The sequence below is a fragment of the Panthera tigris genome, chromosome F2, assembly GCF_018350195.1.
Source record: "Panthera tigris isolate Pti1 chromosome F2, P.tigris_Pti1_mat1.1, whole genome shotgun sequence".
Lineage (NCBI taxonomy): Eukaryota > Metazoa > Chordata > Mammalia > Carnivora > Felidae > Panthera > Panthera tigris.
The window spans coordinates 9936992-9956712 of record NC_056676.1 but is presented as its reverse complement, the minus strand read 5'-3'; the positions used below and the strand labels follow the sequence as shown (position 1 = coordinate 9956712).

General features: G+C 48.1%; 1 protein-coding gene across 2 annotated transcripts in view; it reads right to left on the bottom strand.

The window, feature by feature from the left end:
* Positions 1-18592, bottom strand: part of FAM110B (family with sequence similarity 110 member B) — a 142450-nt gene extending 123858 nt beyond the window's left edge. Inside the window, exons 1-2 of one of the 2 annotated variants that reach the window (XM_042972942.1) lie at positions 18508-18592; positions 1066-1164 (exon numbers count right to left, since the gene is read on the bottom strand). The gene's annotated coding sequence lies outside the window, so the exon portion shown is untranslated. Of the gene's footprint in view, positions 1-1065; positions 1165-17024; positions 17131-18507 lie in introns of those variants that run through there. The other variant, XM_042972943.1, reaches the window with a different exon arrangement.
* Between the last annotated feature and the right edge of the window lie 1129 nt (positions 18593-19721).

The following is a 19721-nucleotide window of genomic DNA, read 5'->3' as shown; positions in this document are numbered from 1 at the left end:
CAGCCAAGGAGATAAAATGGCATACTAAAAAAAATACTTGATAGGGGTGCCTGAGTGGCTCAGTCGGTTGGGCGTCCGACTTCGGCTCAGGTCATGATCGCACGGTTCGTGGGTTCGAGCCCCGCGTCGGGCTCTGTGCTGACAGCTCAGAGCCTGAGCCTGCTTTGGATTCTGTGCCTCCCCTCTCTCTCTCTTCCCACCTCTGCTCATGCTCTGTCTCCCTCTGTCTCAAAAATAAATAAACATTAAAAAAGATGTTTAATAAAAAATACTTGATAAATCCAAACTTAGGCAGAACGAAAGGACAAACCCATCAAATAAACAGAACACAAGTAACAAGAGAGTTGACTTAAAATTAGCCGTATCAATAATTACATCTCTCCCGATTTCCCTACCCACACTGTGCAAAGTTCAAGCCCAAAGCAAAGCCAGGTTCTCGACTTCACCAATAGCCAAGCATCACCCGAGGCCCCTCCCCCAGAAATAAATAAGTCTAAGGCGAGGCCTTGGAATCTTTACTGTAAATATGTGTCTCAGGTGATTCCTACAAAAAAACCAGTTTGCATCTCATCTGTACCTTCAGGTTTTCACACCGATGCGGACAGACACTCGGAGCCCCCGCGTCACGGGCTACGTGACCTTGGCAAGTCAATTCATCTCCCTCAACGAGGCTCTCCTCTATACAATGGGGACACCTCCACCTTTCAGAAGTGGAGCCGTGCCACGCCTCAAACCTAACAGGTGCTCAAGTCTTTGCTGAAGGAATGAACGAGAAAATGTGCAGCACAGGTACCGTGCCCACGTGCCCACGCTGCACGGTTCGGAAGCTAGTCCAAACGCCACTACCTGGGCACACGGGGCTTCTCCATCCCTCCGACCTCCCCAACCCAAACATTTCAGCTTAAGCTGCAAAACTCAATTGCTTGGAGCATCCCCGACTGGCCCGAGCCGTTTCACGCTTCAGTTCCCTGACTTGGTCTGGCGCGTCTGGCTGCAATTTCCCTCCTGAGTTTCTCCCCCCAGCCCCCCACCCCCAGCCCATCCCTTCACCTACGCAACACCTACCTTAGGGAGGTAGATGTGACTCAGCTCGGGGATGACCTTCCTCAGGAAAACTTCGCCGGGCACGTTCCCTTTTAGGCTAGCACATGCCGATCACCGCGCCTGGAAGCAATGAGCATTGCAGGTGTCTCCCTAGAGCATTTCCTGGAGCAAAGGAGCACCTTGGCAAAAACCTGGGGACTACGGAGAGTTGGGGAGGGGGGGAGCCAGTCTTGGACATAGTGAAGAATCATTCCCTGGGGCTTCCTTGGCCAAGAATTGGACCTGTGACCGAAACAGTTCAAACAGGGGTAGGAAAGGCCCCGGGCGGGGAGGAACTGAGGTCCACCCACCCACCCAAGAGCCAGCCAGCATCAATGCACCCGGCACCCAGCTGAGCCCCCCTGGATGTAGCTCCTCCAGGCCCCGTCCAGGCTCCCAGTGGCCACAGCCCCAGCAACACGCTGACTGCAATTTCCCGAGACACCCCAGACCCCCACAGAAGTGGGAGGACGAGACACATCATTTTTTGAGCCACCAAGTTTCGTGGTCACTTCTTATGTAATAATAGATCGAGAATACAGATTTCACTTCAACTCCTAGCCTTCTTTTTGCTCCGTATACCCATTTATCTAAAAGTATCCGTTTCATAGGTAAAAAAAAAAATCATCAAAGAGCCACAGAGGATACATGTTCTAGCTCCCGTTGGCCACACTCACCAAAGAGACATCGGATTTCTCAGATTCTAAAATGGTTTAAAAGATACCCTAGTTTCTGTTTTGTGAGGTATTCAGATTAAATGGGTCGACGATACAATTACGCCGTAAAAATAGAATGAGTCAAATGACATGATAAGGAATAGTTCGATATTCTTTGAATTACACTTGTTTCCAAATAGGACTTATTTTAATTATAGAATACACATTTCATTACTTTAAATCCTCGTAACTCTTTAAAGACATGTTTCAGTTCATGAAAGGCATTTTTACCTATGGACCCAAGAGTAAATTTAGAAATCACCTTTACTATATTCCTCCAAATTTAATCAAGTTAATAATATCTACATTAATTTTTGTTGAAATAAGAAAAATTATTCCAAGAGTGTAAATTTTATGTACCCTAAAACAAAAAGAGCCTAGCTGTTTCAAAATAAAGAACACCAAATTTATCAGCTAAAAAAAAAAAACTCCCAAGGATACCATTTTGTAAAAAAATTTTTTATTTTTATTTTTTTGAATTTATTTATTTTGAACAAGAGAGTGCATGTAGGGGAGGGGGCGGGGGGGGGAGAGAGAGAGAGAGAGAGAGGGAGAGAGAGAGAGAGAGAGAGAGAGAGAGAGGGAGAGAGAGAGAATCCCAAGCAGGCTCCATGCTGTCAGCACAGAGGCCAAAGCAGGGCTCAATTTCATGAGATCACGACCCAAGCCGAAATCAAGAGTCAGACGCTTAACTGACTAGGCCATCCAGGTGCCTTTTTTTTTGTCATAAAAACATTTTTTTTAACCTAAGGAAGTAAGTACACTTTTGTGGCTCAAAGTTTTTATGTTAACGAAAACACCTCAGAATCACTACGTTTAAAAATATTTTATGAAAGCTGAATATGTTCCAGATTTCCATTAATTACTTTTATTTTAAAATAAAACACAGTTTTATCATAGTCTTGCTTCCAAGCATCTAAAAATGTTGAATAAACGGTACTCTGAAAAGCAAATCATAACTCAACTGATAATTTTTTCTTTTTCTTTTTCTTTTTTTTTTTTAGAAAGAGAGAGAGCATGAATGGTAGAAGGGAGAGAGACAGAATCTCCAGCAGGTTCCATACCCAGCGCAAAGCCCGATGCGGGGCTTGATCTCACAACCCTGAGATCGTGATCAGAACCAAAATCAAGAGTCGGATGCTTAACGGACTGAGCCACCCAGGCAACCCCTCAACTGATATTTTAAATGTGAGTATCCACACAGACTAAAGATGAAAGCAGAATGGTTAGGGGAAAACATACATACGCACAGCTTATTAAGCAGAAGTGTTACATTAAAAATTATGAGCTTTGTTTCAGATTCTTGATGAGAAATGAAAGCCTGTGATAAGGCAGATCTTTGTCAGGAGAACGTCTGTAACTCCGCCCTCTGCGGCATTTTCCCACAAGACATCCACCTCCCATGAGCCTCCCTCCCTCCCTCCTGCCCAGGATCCTGCAAAGTTTACTGTGCCTGGGGGCTCTCAGGGTAGCACTATGCACCCCTAAAATGAGGATTTCACCCCGATCAGCAGTTCGGCATCCACAGGGAACCTGTTAGAAATGCAAACTCTCAGGTCCTCCCTGGACCTTGTTAATCAGAAACTCTGGGAGCCGACTGGCAATCTGTATTTAACCCTCTAGGTAAGTCTGCTGTTTTGGAGTCACTGGCCCGGATCCAGGGCTCCCACAGCCACCTGTGTGCATCACTGTCACCAGCAAACTCCGCAGTGCCCCCCAATTCCTACCCGAAGAAGGTAGCCCAGGACACTACAGAATCCCAGACGTTCTTACTGGGTCGACAGTGTGGATCACTGGATTAGGCAGTCTTGAAGGCCCTTTCGAGGAAGAGCTGTTTCGCCAAGTCAGCCCCAGTAGTTCCCGTTTTGCTTGGGCACTTGCCAAGCCAGAGAGATTGGAAGGCAAGAGAACTCTGCACCCACGGCTGCCGGGATCTTGATGCACAGAAAATCCCTGATCCCAGGAGACACAAGCTCCAGTCTCGTTTCCAGCACGGTGACAGATGCCCCAACCTGAAGGCCAGCCGCTTTGCCCCTCTCCTACTCTGCTTACAAGCAGTTATCAGTTTACTTTGGTGTTAAAGAGAGATGTGACCTTATTTTCCAACACCGTGCCCCTGAGAGAGTGCCCTGAATAGATTCTGTTAAGTCTACCGTGGAGCAGATTCAGCTTGCGAGGCATCATGAAATAAACCCAAAATGAGAAGTCAAAAACATGCCGCTAGAAATGGCGACAGCCATGGGGGTTGTGGGTGAAGCTGGGAAGTCAGGATGAAAACAACCTGGGTCTCAGCGTAGGGGACAGAAAGCCCACTGCCCAGCTCCCTCCGAACCCCCACTTCCCCATCCCAACAACGGAAAGTCCACTTTATAAGGCAGCCCATTCTGATCTGGGGCAGCTGTGACCTTCATTAAGTTGAAACCCGCCTCCATATCACTTTCCCCCGTGGGTCTTGGCTGGGCAACCGGCAGAGCATGCAGTCACTAATCCCTCCACCCCACAGAGGCTTTTCGAGTATAGTCAACTACTGTGTACTGAGCCCAGAAATGTGCCGGGCTGGGCGTCTGGACAGGAGAGTAGCCCATCTCCATCCGACGAGATGTGCGGGTCGGGGGACGGCCATTGGGATATCCCAACCCTCCCCCCCCCCCATCCTCTTACACTGGCCTCGGCACTGGCTGTTATATTTCGTGTTTGATATACATAGGTAAAGATTCTGGAACACCAGGTATTTGCCTTCATTTGCGGTACTGAAAGAAATCTTTAAGTAAAGCCCAGTCAGTCTCAGTTGCACCCTGTCTAATTCCAAAACAGCCTGTCTGGGTGGGAAGGTGTTCCAGGAAAACCCATCAGAGGGTCACCAACAATCCCTCTCAAGCCTGGGGGGGAAGCAGGGTTGGCAGAGGGGACATCCCAGGGGACGGTGAAATGCAGGAGCTCTGAGAACAGCTCCAGGCAGGGAGGCACCTGCCCGAGAAGGCAAATGTGGGAATGCTCACTCCACCTTGCCACCTCAGGGAAATGAGACACGCGACCCCGGGAAAGGGAAGAGCAGGCTGGGGGGGGGGGGGCAGGGAGAACGCCTCCTTCTGCCCACTGAGCAGAAGCTCTATACCAGCTTTTCCACTCCCCAGTGACTTGAAGATACCACTGGTGCTACCTTTTGGCCCCAGTGTCCCTGTAGGCGGGACCATAGCAATACCGACACAGCAGTGTTGTTGTCAGAAGAAATGGGTAACCTCAGGCGACCGCCAGCAGCCCCCCCGCCAAGGCACAGGATCCCAAGGGTATGCCTGCCTCACGCTCCCGTCACCACACCCTCCCAGAGAATGCCCTGCTCGTGGCCCAGAGACATCGCCAAACCCCCCTTTGAGATGTTCTACCCAAGAGGCAATTAAGTTGGAAGAAATTTTCTGCCACAGGACTCCATAAAACTTGTAATTGGGGATGGGAAAAAAGAAATGACCTCTAAATATTTTTCACACCCACAAAAGATAAAGAATTAAACACCTGACCGCCCCAATGTAAATATTTAGTATGCAAGTTTCAACAAGGTCACATAGGTAACTCCTACCTTCCGAATACAAAGGATTTTCAACAACCAACTTATAGACCAAAAATCACATTAAGAACTCCTCTGGTTTTACCGTGAACCCTGCCCTCTTTCACGAAAGATGTGAGATACCTTTAAGAAAAATTGTCATCAGAGGGAACCAGGTAGTTTAAGAACCTAGAGAAAATTAAAGCACAGAAACCGGTCAAGACAGAGAAACACTACGCATAGTTTCCTACTAAGCCGCTATAGGTGAGCTTAAATTTTGCTTCAAGTTTATTGTTTCTGATCAAATTATTTGCCTCACGTGTTTCTGACGCATTTTCAAGTGTGTAAAGTGTAGAACACCCCGGCTGATAACAGTGCAAGAGGTACTTACTGACGTCTCCACCAAAATACAGAGGGAGATGTCATGGCCACCTCTGGAACAGTCTTCAACCCAAACAGAGGGCAGGAGGGACAAGAGGGCCACGCTGTCAGGAAGATGATTCTAAAAGGATCCAAGATAACTCCTGGCCACCCAAATGCTGCCTAGCACCACCTACGTGGAAGGTCAAAGTTGACAAAACCAAAGCAGTGGAGGGGCTCCGTAAACCCGTGAAAGAATCTTCCCCAACAAATAAGCCTCTTGGATTGTTAAGAGCTCAGTCGGTTCATAATTTTCAACGAAGTCCCAAAAGCCCGGCCAGAAGGCAGATGACGCGCTTCTGTCCCTAGGGAGCAAAGCCAGAATGTTCTTTGAGAAGTAACAGTTTTGAAGGACCCACTCTAGTACATGGGCCCGGTGAACCCGGATGTCTACTTGAAATTTGCTAAGAGGGTAGATCTTAAATGTTCTTGCCACACACACGTGCACGTGCGAACACACACACACACACACACACACACACACAAAGGTAACTCCGTGAGGTAGTGGATGTGTTACTTAGCTTAACTGTGGCCACCATGTCATAATGCATACATACGCCAAAACTTCACGCTGTATATCCTATGTATGATTTTTCTTTGTCAATGGTAATTCAGTAAAGCTGGAAGAATATAAATAAAACCAATTAGGGAAAAAAACCCTCTCATAAATGAAGGTGCCATATATGTTAGATATGAGGCATTAAGGATAACGATTTTAGTTTCAGACCAATTAATACTACGCCATTCTCTGGGGCCGCAGAGGTGAAGTGCCTACACACACACGCCTCTACCGATGCGTTACCAGCGAGTGTGCGACTTTATTGGAGGTTTTCTTTCTCGCCAGAGGAAATTTTGAGGTTAGGGACGATGTATTATTAATTTTTATTCTCAGCACCCAATGGAGCGCCGTGAGCACATATAAACTCAATAAATGTGTTCGCTGAATGGGATCCAGACCATTCGGCAGAACGTGGCTGGTGTGGCATGCCTCCTTTCAGACCTGGTCAAACTTGACCTCTTCACAGACGACCTTCGTTTCTGTTCCCTCGTGTCACCCAAATGGAACAGGCTCTACGGGAAGCCTGAGAGCCTCCCCACCTGTTCCTGTCACCACAATCAACACAAGATATTCTGAGAACCGAGTTCAACCAGCTACAGACACAGCCACGCAATCAACCACAATTCTATGGGCTCCACGTTGCTCTCGAGCTGATCAGCGGAGATGTTTCAAATGTTTTTACAGAAAGCCAGATAGAAATCTACAGAATCATTCCGATCTTCTAGGCTAGTAACCTTATGAAAAAAAAAATGAGGTTAGCTTGGCATGATTTGTTCTTCGTGAAACGATTCTTGCTTTCAGTTATGACTATTCCCTTCCCTGCAAGTACACAACCATCTGCTTAACACTATGTTTTAGAACACTGCCAAGGATAGGGAGTAAAATAATTGAATTGTAGAGTCTAGAACGGCATCCTCCCATGGAAATATAATGCAAGCCACAGATGTGAGCCATATATGTCATTTCAAATCCTCTTGGTAGGTATATTAAAAATTAAAAAGAAGAAGATGAAATGAATTTTGACAGCATATTTTATTCAACTCAATCAATCCAAAATATCATTTTCACTTGTAATATGAAAAATATTAATGAGTGATTTTGCATTCTGTTTTCAAACGAAATCTGCAAAATCTGACATATCACACCTGCAGGATATCTGAAGTCATGCTAGCCACACAGCCAGTGCTCAGGAGTCATGGGTGGCCACCATATTGGACAGTGTGGGTCTGGAATCTCTTGTCACTTTCTGAAAAACCAGGGCATTTATCTCGATTCTGGCACCTCTCGTCTTCTCCGTGATCTCTCGGGATTATTACCAAGAGTAATGCCTTGATTTCAGCCGCCAACTCCTTCGGCATCTGAGAAGTCATTCACCTCAATCTTGAGATGCAAAACCACTCAGGTAGCTTAAGGCTGAAGCAGATATTCACAAGAATAAGTCATGAGGCAGAGATCTACCTTTATGCCCTTGCATTCAAGTTATTTAAACATCATAAAAAACATGATTGTTTCTTCTGCCCTTTTTCATTCAGACCATATGTGGTCAGGGAAAATAATTAAAGAGGAGACATGACAGAAGCCTTTTTGGGTGGCCAGGACTGCATGAAGCAGAGCGGAGGGGAAGGGGTGCCGGAGGCAGAAGAAACAGCAGGTGCAATGCAGAGAGATGCCAGAGGCACACGGGAGCCACGCTGGGAAGAACAGGAATGGCACGTTAATAAGACTTTGTTTTGAGCATGCGGTCCGGGCTTGGAGCAGGTGAACAAGGTGACAGACGGATACCTCGGCTAATTTTGGAGACGGTACAAGAGAGGCAGGAAAGGGAAGAAGGTTCAGGGCAGGGCCACGAAACAGAAAGGAGAAGATGGCCAAGGAATGGACTAAGGTGGAAGATGCACTGAGAATGCAGACAGGCAGGGGGCTCAGTCACTTAAGCATCCTACTCTCTGACCCGGCTCAGGTCATGATCTCAAGGTCATGGGATGAGCCCATGCTGACAGTGTGGAGCCTGCTTGCGATTCTCTCTCCCCCCCTCTCTCTCTGCCCCTCCCCCACTTGCCCATGCTCTCTTTCTCCTTCTCTCAAAATAAATACACTTAAAAAAAAAAAGAATGCCGAGACGGGCAAGCAGGAGAGATATTTCAGACTCAGGGACAGAGAGGATGTCAAAGGGGACCAGGGTCCTAACTTCAGTATTAAGATGCTACGCATGAGCTGGCAAGAACCATCCATCTGAAGGCCCCTCTCCCTCACGGGGCACATTCCTGATGTCAGCGTCAGCTCAGATGCAGGGGAAAGAATTCACCCCTTTCCGAAGACAAGCTTTTCATGATTCCTATGCTGTCATTTCATTAGACCACAAAGCATCGACTAATCGATTAAAAATCTATGAGCACAGACAAAAGTTGTCTTGCTTGCGAGTATGTTTGCTATGTCAGGTTTGAGGAATTTACCCTTTTATTGGGAGAGGGGAGTTTCTTACAGGAGTTTTGCTTCTTTACTTATCAAAATGCAAGGGGAAAAAATGCCTGCTGACATCATATTCCCTTTATATGACTTTCTGTTCCAAGACCGGATAGAGGGGCTGAAAAGTGATGGAAAAAAGAAAACGTGATGAAGCTAAAATAAAAATAAAAATAAAATAAAATAAAAAGATGAACGTTTGCTAAGCTTTCTTTTTCTCCTAAAATAAAAAGATGAACCTTTGCTTCATTGATGGTGCGTCCCCCATGTCACGTAGGCATCGCTGGGGTACACGGGACGCCGTTTGCAAAGCACATGGACAATTTCAGCACGGGCACCCAGACACTTCAGAGGACGGACAAGGTCAAAAGCAGCACTGAGGTCACTTCCATTCTCCTGCAACAGGCAGTGGCCTGGCATGAGGACTAAAGAAGTGTACCCATCAACCTGACTGGGCCACCAGGTGCCCAGATACTTGGTTACGCAAGAGTGTGCTTGGAAGGATGTTCCTGGGTGAGATTAACACTTGACCCTGTCCACTGAGTGAAGCAGACTGCCCTCCCCGCCCCACCCCCTGACGCAGGTGGGCCTCATCTAGTCTGTGGAAGGCTTGAATACCACAAAAGGGGAGAAGGGACAATCTGATCGCTGCCAGACTCTGTGAGCTGAGACATCGTCTTGCCCTCCCCTCACACTGGAACTTACACCATGGGCTCCCCTGGGTCTCCAGGCTCCAGGTGACAGATCTGGGACTTCCCAGCCTCCATACTCGCACGAGCCACTTCCTTATAATAAATCTCCCTTAAAAAGAGACGGAGATAGGGATAGAGGCAGAGACAGCAACCTATCGATTCTGTTTCTCAGGAGGATCCTGACTAACACAAGGTCTGCATGACTAAAACACGCCATCTGGTAAAATACAAGGTCCAAATTAAAATGAAGATATTCAAGTATTTCGGACACCAAATGTATAAACACGTCGCATCACGTCTTGGTGTCCTGACCTTACAAGGTCTCGGTGATGCCGTCTCTCGATCGCTAACTCGCGGTACCTAAATACCTTTTGGGAAAGGTCCGAAGGGCAGAGAGAGCTTTTCAACAGCTGAATGCCTCGCGTTCAATGCCTCACATGAACTCCTATCGCTTCGGTGGAATATTCACGTAAAACCAATTTCCAAACAACACAGGTTGATACGTACTTCAACTTACCACGAGATGCAGATGGGTATGGTTGGAAAACTCTTCCCCCTACAAGAGCTATACATTTCAATCCGCTAACAGGAGTCAGATAGAATAAAATCTCCACGAAATTAAATAACTGAGCTGCTAGACAGCTAGCTGATCCCTTCAAAGATGGTGGCCACGCTGACCAAAGCACTAGGAGAAGGTTTACGTGGTCACACACCTGATCCGCGCTGCAGGTTGGACCGAAGCCCGCAAAAGCGAGGAATCGCACCCAGGAGCGGCCATATTCAGAACCGACACAAAGATCTCTCTTCTCCTCTCATGGTCACTACACAAGAACAAAATTTATTGGGAAGAATAACATCTGATTCTGAAAAATCACAACATTCCAATGAATGAGCACTGGAATGAGCACGGGCCAGGGGACAGATTAAAAGGATTTTTTAAATCCCCAACTCACAGTCAAGAGGACAATGAGCTTTCCCATTTCACCTTGTTCTGACCGCGTAGTCAAGACACAGAAGCGTTGTCAGGATTCACTGGTATTTCTCAGCACGTCTGAGTTCCTAGTTTCCAACGGTCTGTTTCTGACCCACTGTGGAAGCGCTGACCCCCTGGTAGCCAGGGAAGAAAGAGCTTGTACGTGTATGTGAATAAACATGCACACACGTCCACGACTGTGGAGTGTCTGCACTGAGATTTGAAAATCCGTCCTTTGATATTAGTCACTAAACTCCACCCAAAGACTGCAATCAACAAGCAAGTACCGTGAAAGATTAAAAGCCTGGAAAAGAATATACAAATAATTTCCTTTTGCAAAATACACACAACATGAAAATGCCCCAACCAAAGTCATGGTGATGAGATGGGGCATCACAAGTAACTGAATATAACTCAGAAGCAGGGGAGATAGCCCACAGTCCACACAGCTGACCGGGCAGGTCTATGAGGCGGACGGCTGTGGCCACAACGTCAGGGCCGGCTTCTGGAATGGCCAGCACTGTTTCCCAAGCACTGGTTGCGTTTTTACGGCGGGTGCATTTCTCTATCGTGTTTGCTCTTGTGGTTTTTACAGAGGGACTAGGTGCCTGAAAGCTGGCATCTCAGACTTTAGGGCCTTCGAGGTCCCACAGGCAAGGACCTCCTCACCTGGCACCCCAGTCGGAAAGCCTGCCAGGTGCTTGGCACAGTTTCCGGCCACGTGGATTCAGCAGCTTCCGTGACAGCATCCCTCTCACCCTGGAAACTGTATTTTCAATATGTAAACAAATCCCACAATTTCAGCGAGGCATGAGGGTTGTGCAGAAAATGCGGCAGGACGATGGGAAAGAGGGAAAGAAGGGTGGTCGGAGAAGGGGCGACCTCAGCTTCAGCGGTCAGGGTGAGTCTCTGAAAACGTGACTCTCGTCCTGTGACCCGTGTGATGAGAACATACAAGAGTGATGGACGGGGGCGCCTGGGTGGCTCAGTCGGTTCGGCGTCTGACTCTTGATTTTGGCTCAGGTCAAGATCTCGATGGTTCATGAGTCTGACACCCGCCCCCTCCTGCCCTGGCTCTGCACTGATGGAGTGAAGCCTGCTTGGGATTCTCTCTCTCTCTCTCTCTCTCTCTCTCTTTCTCCCCCCTGCCCCACGTTCTCTTTTTCTCTCTCAAATAAATAAATAAACATTTAAAAAAGAGACAGATGGAAAAAGGCACGAAATCTACGAGACAGTAACACGTAACAGCAACTCATCTCTGTGGAGCACCAGGCATTGGGCAGCATCATCTTACTTAACCCTCACGGCAATCCGATGCTATAAGTCATCCCCGTTTTACAGATCAGGAAACTGAGGTTCCAGAAGCCTCCACAACTCGCTCAAGTTCACACAGAGCCGATCTCCGCACCCAGAAAAACTCAGCTATAAAACCTCCTCTCAGTCTGTCGGTCATGGGCTCCACTACTTGCTGGCTTACAGCTAAGTGTTTGGCCTGGAATCCGCATGGCCCTGGCCGAGCCCTCACCCTGCCCTCACCCTGCCTTGCTCCCAGCGTAACAGAAATAAAGCTTGTAATTCCCAAGGGCTCTGCCACCCCGTTCTGAATGTGCACCCAGCGTCTGCGACTCCCCTTGAATCTGACGAATCCGGGCCGTCCCAATTTCCTTTATCTCTGACACTAACAGCCTGTTGTGCGTCTGGGGGCAAAAGAACCTGTGAATGCCTTCTCTACACGTTTTTAAAGTATCAGAAAGACTGCTTCCACTGGATGCGATTGTCTAGCTTCCAATCCTGAGGTAGGGGATTCCACTATATATGACCCCCCCCCACCCCGGCCCAGGTCCTTCCAAAGAACAGGATTAGGTTTGTATCACTGATAGGCAAATAGAAATAAAACAGAAAGCAGCAAGGCCCTCTCAGCGTGAGCTCCAGAATGTACCCTATTTCACCGATTCTAAGACACATCTGTTTTCCCATTTTAATACCTTGAAATGAGGATTCATATCACAGCGGGTGGTGCGTCACAGTTTAACTGGTAGTATGTTTTCTCTTCTTAGCGTGCCATGCGATAACGATGCATCTTAAGATCAACAGTGGGTTAGGTTAGGAGACATTCAAAATGGTGCCAATATCAGGTTCCCCACCCCTCATCGCCTTTCCTTCCAGCCCAACTGGCTGGTCACCACAACAGCTTTCTCATTGACTCCCCATTTCCACTCTTTCCCGACAGTCCATTCTCCAAAAGGTAGGCCACATGAGCCGCCGGAGCCCGGTCCTCCTTGCGTCCCACCCTCCAGCAGCACCCATGACTTTAGAATAAACAGAAACTCTCCCCTCCATGGTCTTCAAGGTCCTGCTGACCTGGTCCCTCTGCTGCAAGTTCCCGTCCTTCACAAATGCAGGTTCTGTCTGCCTCAGGGCCTTTGCACAAGCCACCCTCTCTACCCAGGGACCTTCCAGAGGTTGCCCCCCCCCTTTTTTTCACTTAAGGCTCAGCTCAAACATCCTTCTTGGAGCCCTCCCAGACCACCCAGCCCAGTTCAGATGGTCACTGTCATTCCTGACTGAACTTACTACTGCTTTAAACTAGCTTTTCATTTGTTTGTTTATCTTATTATCTTTTGCTTCCACTTATGCCATAAAGCCTAAAAGAGGTAGGAACCTTGTCTTCCTTGGACACTGCTTATCCCCAGTACCCAGGCAGGTGCACAAAGGATCCTCTATAAATACCCATTTAACATAATAACCATAATAGAAGACATTACTAAGCTACATTTATGTGTATAGTTACTTTTTATTTTTTTTTTAAGTTTATCTATTTATTTTGAGGGAGGGGGCAGAGAGAGGATCCCAGGCACGATCCCCACTGTCACCACAGAGCCCAATGCAGGGCTCTAATTCACAAACTGTGAGATTATGACCTAAGCCGAAATCAAGAGTGGGACACTTAACTGACTAAGCCACCCAGGCACCCCTCATAGTTACTTCCTTTTCATTAAGTTCCAGCCAATGGGACAAAAAAAATGCTGACAATGATCATTTTGAAGTGTATCTGTGATTCTTCCTGAAAAGTCAAAAAAAAAAAAAAAGAAGAGAGAGAGAGAGAAAGAACAAAGAAAGAAAGAAACTTCCAGTGGGGCTTATGAGGAGCAAATGCTTTACCTTCCCAGATAACCACTCAGAAATTTCCCATATGTTTCTAAATTGTATCTTTAAAAGCTTTATCTAGACTGGATAATTTCAAAACCCATTGATTTTGCTCGGATGTATATATAAAACATACCACAGAATTCTTATAATTCTTCTAGAAAACCTGTCGGCCAAGTGACATATTGTTTCCTTTTGCTCAGTATTCACCTTTGAACTTCCCTCTAAAGTGTTTACAATTTTAAACCCCAGCTTTAGCTCCAGTTCCAGTTTAAAATTGTTTAAATCATCCACATGGTCACTATTTTTATCACTAACATACACTGGAAAGAGGAAGCAATTTGTTTCATCTACTAACTACTAAAGTTTCCAAAACAAAACGAAGAAATGAGTCTTATGTCTTTGAATGCTGTGGTCTTCTGTAATTCTCTTTATGAGACTCAATGCTAAAAACGTAAACATTACATTCGTCCTTTCTCACAAGAAGGAGGAAATCTAACGTGTCAGAAAAGGAAGATATATGACGTAAGGTCATTCATGCTGCGTTACAAAAGATCATCTAGAAACAAACCCAGGCTTAAAAACAGGAGGAAAATGTATTCTGCAGAAATTCTGAAGCTTTGCCCATACCTTAATTATATGCAGTTACCTGCGTGGATGATGACACACACACACAAAGAAAAATTGTATTTCTTACCACTTTCTCCCCAATCTTCCGGGCCGGACGATCCTGTAACGTATCCATCCAAACCTCAGAATCAACGCTACCTTTAGTTTCTTTGGTAAACATTTTGGGCAGAATTTGTGTTCTGTTCTGAACAATTCCCCCAGACGACTTCTTTGCATTTCTATAACAATGTCAATTTTAGTGGCTGCGAGAAACACGAAATTAGGCTCTGGCTAAAATGTCAGGTTGAAAAAAATGAGCCCACTGAAAGAAGTGTTCATCCAACGTTTCATTCATCACCATAACGTATTTGATTATTTGATGTTTTTAAGTGATCAAAATGAAAAACAGGTCCTTTAACCCAAGGGAAAGAAAGTCAGTGGGGGTTCAAGGAGGCTAAGACTTTCACCAGATCCCCTGAGCCAGAAAGCCAGAAACAGTCCTAACACTACCTTCACCCTCTAGGCCATGTGCACCCGCCTTTACATAGTTCAAGAAAGTCAAACCTGCAGTCCTTCTCCTCAACCCTCTTAAAATAAGGAGGCTTTAATAAAGTATTGCAAAATCTTAAAAGGTGGCCTCTAAACACTAAAATTAGCTTAAGGTCTCCTGCCTCGTACCCCTTAATGACTAAGCACCGCTCAAGAACTTCAAAGCATGTCACTTGGTTACGAAGAAGAGATCTGTTGGTATCAGACCCAAAAAGAACGTAGGGGAGCGCCTCCAAGACAGAGGTTATCCCCCTCGGTGTGGTGGAAAGATTCAGGGGCTCCGGGGCACACACGGCCCAGGGGTAAAACCACTGAGATTCACCCAGTCACTTTGCGTCACCAGCAGAAAGGAGATAACAACTATCCTGCCTTGGAAGAAAGAGAACATGCTGTCAACTGCCCAGAACGAGGCCGGTCCCCGAGCCGGCCCACAGAGACAACTCAGATTACAGTCCAGAAAGCCTTCTTCTTCTGAGTCCTCTTATTCACTTGCTACCCTTGGTGCTGTACTAAATAGAATGGATATATTTTTTCTCGGATGAGTCATGGCTTTGCAGAGCTTCAGATCCTTCGTCCTGCATATCAATTCTCATTGCATCATACCGGGAGTCAGAAAACTGGTAAAAACGAGAATAAACGAGAAGTTGTTCTCTCTCTATTTTTTTTAATGTTTGTTTATTCATTTTTGAGAGAGAGAGAGAGATAGGGAGGGGCAGAGATAGAGAGAGAAGGAGGCAGAATCCCAGGCAGGCTCTGCACCATCAGCACTGAGCCCGGTGCGGGGCTTGAACTCATGAACCGTGGGATCGTGACCTGAGCCAAAAGCAAGAATCGGATGCTTAACCGACTGAGCCACCCAGGCGCCCTGAGAAGCTGTTTGCTTAAATCAAGTCATGACGTAACTGGGTTTCTTATCATTTGTTTCTCTCTCTTAAAAGTTAAGTATTGAGAAAAGGTCCAGGTTATAGGGTGTCAGGGTGGTCAGAGGGTTAAGGCGTGAGACTCCTGATTTCAGCTCAGGTCATGATCTCACAGTCGTGAGATGGAACCCCTTGTCAGGGAGCCTGCTTGAGATTCTCTCCCCCTCTCTCTCTGCCCCTCCCCTGCTCTAAAATTAAAAATTAACAAACATTTTTTTTAAGTCCAGGTTACTTGGAGATCCTCTGGGCTCAGAACAATCAACCTTATCCTATCACGGAAAAAAATGAGAGTAAAGAGTACGGTCGATCAAATAAGATTTTTACAAGCACCGTTCGTCGTAACACCTGAATACCGTGGCTTTTCAGAGAGAAAAGTGTGGCCAAGTAAACAGTCTAAAAAAGTTGGACATACAAAGGACAGACTTTTGCAGAGTTTATTCCTAAGGAGGCTGTTAGACAGGATCGGTGTGGCGGGAGTATATTTTGGGGAGAGGGCAAACAATGGGATTACTAAATTAATCCGTCCCATTCTCCTGGACCACAAATGTGCCTCGTCTATACCAGCATTATCCACAGCTCCACCTACCTGCCACACTGTGTCTACAGCAGCTATGGTATGGCAGGGCCCCAAGAGTTAATGCCATGCCTTTGCTTAGCTAAGTAAACTGTTTGGGAAAGAGAGAGATATCATTTCAAAGTTAAAAGGGCTGGGGGCAGGGGGAGAAAACCTCACAATGAATGTACACTTCCGACAATCTTTTAAAATATCTAGGTAGCAAACGTAATCGGCAAGTAAGTCGTTTTAATTTTTCTTATGTTAGCTAATTAGGCTGCTCTAGAGATTTAAAGTACAAGTAAGAATTACAGGATCTGGTTGATGTATATACGGGGCACACATTTGTATTTTATTCCCTTTTGACCCAGCGGGAGTTACCTAACCGTTGTGCCAATATGCTTCTTTCAAGTACAAATGGAAGTATTATTGTCAACCTAGAGAATGAGGGGGTTCAGAATGGGGTCCAGACTGGGTTTCTCCCAATGGCCAGGCTTCTCCTCAATTAGGCCCTTAAGGATAATTAAGTCTCCTTATTATGAAATGTACCTGGATAGGACTGTTCAGGACTATGTGCTGGCCCGTACAGATCTCCTTATTGTGCAGAAGAAAACACGCAACAGATCGTCAGTCATAACAAAACAACAACCCAATCTCAATTCTGATCTAAAATTAAACCACATACTTAAAATAGACCATGACTTAGAAATTCTTCCATTTTAAAAACAAAAACAACTGTACAGAAAAACACAGGGACTGATAACAAAAATTGAAAAAAGAAAAGTAGGGTGCTACTCACCTAGCACTGGGTTTCGGGCACTGCTCAAAGCGCTTTACCGATGATCAGGTTGACAAAGCACGGCCACCTCCCTGTTCAATTAGTGACTTTACTGTTGTAAGATCCATACTAGCACCAGAAATATCGTAGGATAAATCAGTGGGGATGTTACGGACAAAGAATTCTGGCTTATCATCACCTCGCCCTTAGGTTAAAATAATTATGCTTATTAATAAATAGCTCATCTGAATGACCAGGGGTTGTGATGTCACAAAATATATACAAGTTAGTACAGGTATTTTCCATAGAATGACTCTAAGTGTGAATTGGGGCGGGGGGGGGGGGGGCGGTGCGGAGGGAAAGGCTGAATAGGTATCTTCGACACCAACAAGGGAAATGGGGAAAAGCAAAGTCATATTATTGATATTGCAAAAACGCTTAGTCTACTACCACATTGCCCTTCTCAAAAACAGACCAGTTTGCAGTCCTTACAATGCCAGCCATGCAATGTTGTCACAGATGTGTGCCAGATTTTGCACAGGGCATGGCCGCGATGGGGGGGGGGGGGGGGGACCCAGTTTGCCCGGATCTCAGGCAGCGAAGAAAGCCCGTCCATTTCTGCGGCTCACGAAACGAGTCACAACTTGAAAGGGTTAAGAAGCCGGGCACCAGGTGTTTTCCTTCCACTTTCCCCGAGTAACTGAAGCACACGGCAAAGTCACCCCTGCCACCCTCCCCGCAAGCCTGCGCAGAGGCACCACTGTCACTGCCATTTCCACCACGCTGCTCCTGCTCCGACAACAATCGGCGGGCACCAGGCTGGGCAGCGGGCACCGGCGCCTCCCCACAGCCTGCAACGCGCGGTGCTGCGAAGTTATGAGCTCCGCTGGGTGACGGGGGCACGAGTGAGCCAAGGATACTTTCATTCCCTCTCGAATCTGTGTGCTTTCAAAGAAAGTGGAGACGAGGGAGGCACGGGCGGAGCCGGAGGGGGCAACCAAATACAAACTTTCAGAGCCTCTGAATCTGCATTTCTTGCCAGAATTGCCCAGCCGGCGATCAGGAGATCCAGACACACACCCCCCGCCCCCCCACCCCCACCCCCACCCCAACAAGTATTCAGCCCCGGAGGCTGCAGACCCCGCGAGGAGACGCGGTCCCTCGCCTGCCCGCTCCCCCAGCAGCAGGCAGCAGGCGCGCTCGGGGAGCCCGCCGCTCGCGCCCCGCAAGCCCGCCCCGCTCCGCAGCGCCCCTGCCCGGCCTCCCCGCCCAGCCCGGACGCGCAGCCGGGCGCCTCCCCCCTTCGCGGCCCACACCGCCGGCCGGGGTCCGTCCGGGCCAGCGCGGCTGCGGGACCGGGCCGGACCGACAGCCAGGCGCGGCGCGGAGGCTCGGGGGCGGACCCGGCTGCGTTCCGGCCGCGCGCGCCTCCCGCATTGTCCGCAGCCGGGGCGCCGCGCGGCCCCCCGCCCCGACCCCCAGCCCCTGCCCGGCCCGGCCTTACCTCCTCGGCCGCGCTCCCCGGCCCCGGGCGGTGCGGTCCGCGGCCGGGCGCCAAGCTCCCGGGGACGACGGGTAGGAAGGTCGGGCCCGCCACACGCGGGGTCCGGGCCGCCGGCGCCGCCGGAGGGCCGAGCGCGGGCCGCGGGGGCCGCCGAGTCCTCGCGCCGCCTCCGCGGGGCCACGGATACGGAGCTGCCCGCGCGAGCCGAGGCGGCCCGGGACGCAAGGCCGTGGAGGGCCCGGCCGGCGGCGGCCGCGATGGTTCGGTCTGCACCGAGTGGGAGGGCTCAGGCGGGCTTCGCGGAGCGCGAGGGAGGGAACTTGGAGCGAGTTGCCGCGGCCCAGAGCGCGTGTCCCTGTGGAGTGTGCACGCCCCTAAAGAGCGCCCCGCCCCGCCCCCGCCCCGCCCCTCCCCTCCTCACCCCCTCCCCGTTCCCGCCCCCTCCCGCACCCCCACTTCCAGCCCGGCCCCCTTCCCCCACTCCCTCCTTGGCCCCACCTCCAAACCCCTTCCACACCCCCACCGACGCTCCCACCCGTGGGGGGTGGGGAGGGGGGGAAGAAGCCACAGGGTCTCCGCTGCCTCCGGGAAGCCCCACATCAGACCAAGGTGCGGGGGGGGGGGGGGACCCTGGAGTCCCTTTTGTGAATGCGGTAACCACACCTGGTAGTCAACCCATCCAGATGATCTCGGTGCCTGACATTTTCCGTGGGCTCCCTTGCATACACTCTGGGGAGCCTGCTGTGAGCATTTGCAGACTTAATTTCTCAAGGCATTTTTTTTCAGACTCCAAAAAATGTTTGGAGAAAACAGTAAAGAATATTTTAAAAATCGCAAGCACGATGTACTGCCCCTAGAGTGCAGGCCGGCTGATGTTTCCAAATTAACTCAGTGTTTCAGGGTGTATGATGATTCATGTTCATCATGTATGGTTTGTAAATGCTTTTTCTTTCGATGCGCTTAATCACTTGGTTGGGTTTTCTGAGGGTTTTGTCGTTTTAGGAATACCGAGCACATTCCAGTTTAGTGTTTGCTATTGGGAACTCTAGTAGAAGAAATCCCTACTTATCGAAACGACTGAATGAGATACGAACTCACAACATAATTACTTCTCTAGAATATTTAGCAGAGATTTCCTTATACCTTTTGTACGTTTGAAATAAAATTATGTTCATCCCATTTGCTCAGAAAGATCATCTGTATTTGAACTGTGT